Genomic DNA, 4,948 nt, shown 5'->3' on the forward strand with positions numbered 1-4,948 from the left:
TTAACTGTACTTTACTGTACTTTACACTACTGTTATTTATTGTACTGTACTTAACTGTACTGTATGGCATTTTATTGTACTGTACTGTACTGTACTGTACGGCACTGTATTGTACTGTACTTTACTGTACTCTACTGTATGGCACTTTACTGTACTGTACTTTTCTGTATGGCATTTAACTCTACTGTACTGTATTCTACTGTTCTTTATTGTACGGTATTCTACTGTACCTTACTTTACTGTACTCTTCTGTACTTTGCTTTAGTTTATGGCACTGTATTGTACTGTACTGTACGGTACTGTACTTTATTGTACTGTACTCTACTCTACTGTACTATACTGATATTTCTTCAAAAGTAGATTAATGAAATTGTTTTTTTTTTTAAGTGTTCATCAATCACAATCATCAATTGACTCTCAGTGCCTTTGAATAATGAGGGTCTACTGTACTTGAAACACTACATGAATATGACGTGAATACTACGTGAATACTATGTGACTACTACGTGAATACTACGTGAATACGACCTGAATACTACATGAATGATACGTGAATACTATGTGACTACTACATGAATACAACGTGAATACTACGTGAATACTATGTGAATACGACCTGAATACTACATGAATGATACGTGAATACTATGTGACTACTACATGAACACTATGTGAATACTGCATGAATGCTACTTAAATACTACATGAATACTACGTGTACTTGTGCAGGTCATGTGCCCTCTTTGTGTGCAAATACTGAGTGCACTTCATTAGCACTAATTAGCAGACTGTCAACAATTACACAAACTAGTAAACAACTGCTTCATCATAATGTTGTCGTGTGTGTGTGTGTGTGTGTGTGTGTGTGTGTGTGTGTGTGTGTGTGTGTGTGTGTGTGTGTGTGTGTGTGTGTGTGTGTGTGTGTGTGTTTGTGTGTGTGTGTGCGTGCATGCGAAAGCGTGTTCGTGAACGTGTACTTTAGTGTTTTAAGTGTTTGCTCAGCTGACATGTTGTTGACCACACACAAAGAGCAGCTGTCCTGTGTGTGTGTGTGTGTGTGTGTGTGTGTGTGTGTGTGTGTGTGTGTGTGTGTGTGTGTGTGTGTGTGTGTGTGTGTGTGTGTGTGTGTGTGTGTGTGTGTGTGTGTGTGTGTGTGTGTGTGTGTGTGTGTGTGTGTCCATCCATCCATTTACTACCACTTGTCCCTTCTTGTGTGTGTATTGTCTCAAAATGAACTCGAGTTGCTGACAGCTGCTAAAACACGCTGAAGCTCTCATGAACCGCAACACCTGAACACAACACACTTTTACACTCACACATCACTACTACTTCTTACAGTATTATTATAGTACTGTTTGTACTACACTACTACTTCTTACAGTATTATTATACTACTGTTTGTACTACACTACTACTTCTTACAGTATTATTATACTACTGTTTGTACTACACTACTACTTACAGTATTATTATAGTACTGTTTATACTACACTACTACTTCTTACAGTACTAGTATACTACTGTTTGTACTACACTACTACTTACAGTATTATTATACTACTGTTTGTACTACACTACTACTTACAGTATTATTATACTACTGTTTGTACTACACTACTACTTACAGTATTATTATACTACTGTTTGTACTACACTACTACCTCTTACAGTATTATTATACTACTGTTTGTACTACACTACTACTTCTTACAGTATTATTATACTACTGTTTGTACTACACTACTACTTACAGTATTATTATAGTACTGTTTGTACTACACTACTACCTCTTACAGTATTAGTATACTACTGTTTGTACTACACTACTACTTACAGTATTATTATACTACTGTTTGTACTACACTACTACTTACAGTATTATTATACTACTGTTTGTACTACACTACTACTTACAGTATTATTATACTACTGTTTGTACTACACTACTACCTCTTACAGTATTATTATACTACTGTTTGTACTACACTACTACTTCTTACAGTATTATTATACTACTGTTTGTACTACACTACTACTTACAGTATTATTATAGTACTGTTTGTACTACACTACTACCTCTTACAGTATTAGTATACTACTGTTTGTACTACACTACTACTTACAGTATTATTATACTACTGTTTGTACTACACTACTACTTCTTACAGTATTATCACACTACTGTTTGTACTACACTACTACTTACAGTATTATTATACTACTGTTTGTACTACACTACTACTTCTTACAGTATTATTATACTACTGTTTGTACTACACTACTACTTCTTACAGTATTATCATACTACTGTTTGTACTACACTACTACTTACAGTATTATTATACTACTGTTTGTACTACACTACTACTTCTTACAGTATTATTATACTACTGTTTATACTACACTACTACTTCTTACAGTATTATTATACTACTGTTTGTACTACACTACTACTTCTTACAGTATTATTATACTACTGTTTGTACTACACTACTACTTACAGTATTATTATAGTACTGTTTGTACTACACTACTACCTCTTACAGTATTAGTATACTACTGTTTGTACTACACTACTACTTACAGTATTATTATACTACTGTTTGTACTACACTACTACTTCTTACAGTATTATCACACTACTGTTTGTACTACACTACTACTTACAGTATTATTATACTACTGTTTGTACTACACTACTACTTCTTACAGTATTATTATACTACTGTTTATACTACACTACTACTTCTTACAGTATTATTATACTACTGTTTGTACTACACTACTACTTCTTACAGTATTATTATACTACTGTTTGTACTACACTACTACTTCTTACAGTATTATTATACTACTGTTTCAGTGACGTGTGGTGAGGTTCATTGCAGGTGAGGCACTGACTTCATCACAGTCAGATTTACAAACATATGAACCCTAAAGAGTATCTTATTCACCATTTGATTGGCAGCAGTTAACGGGTTATGTTTAAAAGCTCATACCAGCATTCTTCCCTGCTTGGCACTCAGCATCAAGGGTTGGAATTGGGGGTTAAATCACCAAAAATGATTCCCGGGCGCGGCGCCGCTGCTGCCCACTGCTCCCCTTACCTCCCAGGGGGTGAACAAGGGGATGGGTCAAATGCAGAGGACAACTTTCACCATACCTAGTGTGTGTGTGACAATCATTGGTACTTTAACTTAACTTTAACTTTACACATACAAACTGTAGCACACAAAAAAGCACATTTAATTTAAAAAAACGTTATTATGGTCTTACCTTGACTTATAAATGAAGTCCATGCGCCGCTCCTTCTGAACAAAAGCATCGATAACTTGTTTATAGAAGTCTTCCTTATCTTTCTTCAGTTTTAAAAATCTCTCTGTCTCGATGGAGATCTTCCTTTAATTATTACCTCCTGCTTCGATTGAAAGTCCAGTTTAGAAAACTGTTTTATTTTAGATATGTAATCCTCCATGTTAAAAGTCCAGGCGAGAGGAAAAAATAAACGATCGCTAACTGTTGCTGCTTGTTGTCACTTATTCTGCAGCCGAGTAGTCGCAAAAATGATCCCTGGGATCACTAGCGCCCTCTACCACCATGAGGCGGGATTACTGCGAGCCTCAGCCAGTGCGTCTTCGCAGTCGTTTTATGATTGTTGGTACTCTTATTTCTAAATACAAAAAATAATCCCAAGTTAATTAAAATGCAAAATAAAGCCTATTTAATAGAAATATTATTTGTTATAACATTACACCCCCCCCCCCCCCCCCCCCCGCTCCCCCCGCACGGTGCGCCCCCTCCCTTCCCGTATCATGACTCTTTTTGGACGTCACCACATCAAAAAATCAACACAGGATGTCAAAACGGCCAAAACTGTCAGGTGCCCAGGGAAGAAAAAATAGAAAAGAAGAGGAGGAGAAACGAGAAAAAGACAGAGGTAGCACGTAGGTAACGTTAGCCTACATGGAATTATTTGTCTGTTACAGAATGTGATAGTAACCTGGCTTTTTAGCATGTTACATGACTCAGCAATTGCTAATCAATAAATAGCTAGTATCTGTTTTAACGTCGGGTTAATATTGTGGAGGGGGCTAAATTGTTATGGAAAATAATAATGTAACGTTAGGTAATTACAGTACTCCCACCTTACATTCCTCAGAGACATTTGTATTAGATCTTTTAAGCAGGTGTTTTTTGTTTACATTGTTATTGCCTTCTGGTTAGCTAATGTTTGCCCTGCAGGTAATAGTCACTTTTCCACCCCTTTATATATTAGGTATAGTTGTAAGCCTAGTTGTTAAAGTGCACATCATTAATGTTAATTAAGCAATATCACATGAGAGGGAATGCTGTTTTTTTAATTTGAGCACTGCTGTGATTGGGTTAAAGATAATCATAACATAACATTCTCATATAATATATTATACTGTTACTTTGCATTCTGTTATTCAGCATTTCACTGTAATGATGACAATACATTGATTGTTAGATATTCATTTTTTATTTTTTGTATTCATTTATTTATTCATTTTTGTTTGTATCTTGTTAACTATTCTGATTGTTAATTTGCTTTCTTTAAGTAAAAAAAAAAGGTAAAAGACAAAGCTATTTGGTTTCTTGTGAGTATATACACTTCACTGCCGATGTGGGGGGGGGGGGGGGGGGCGCCACCTAAAATCTTGCCTAAGGCGCCAGATTGGTTAGGGCCGGGCCTGCTACTACTTCTTACAGTATTATTATACTACTGTTTCATGATTCATTGTGTGCGCGTGTGTACGTGCGTGTGCACGCTCTGCGTGGTGTGTGTGTCGGCGGCGTGCACGTAGAATAGAGAATAGAGAGAGACAGAGAGAGTGAGAGAGAGAGAGAGAGAGAGAAGAGGGCGGGGCAGTGCGCGGGGATAAAAAAGGCGGGCTGTCATCCGGGAACTTGGCTTCACTGGCGGTAT

This window comes from Entelurus aequoreus, linkage group LG28 (genome assembly GCF_033978785.1).
Source record: "Entelurus aequoreus isolate RoL-2023_Sb linkage group LG28, RoL_Eaeq_v1.1, whole genome shotgun sequence".
Taxonomy (NCBI): Eukaryota; Metazoa; Chordata; class Actinopteri; order Syngnathiformes; family Syngnathidae; genus Entelurus; species Entelurus aequoreus.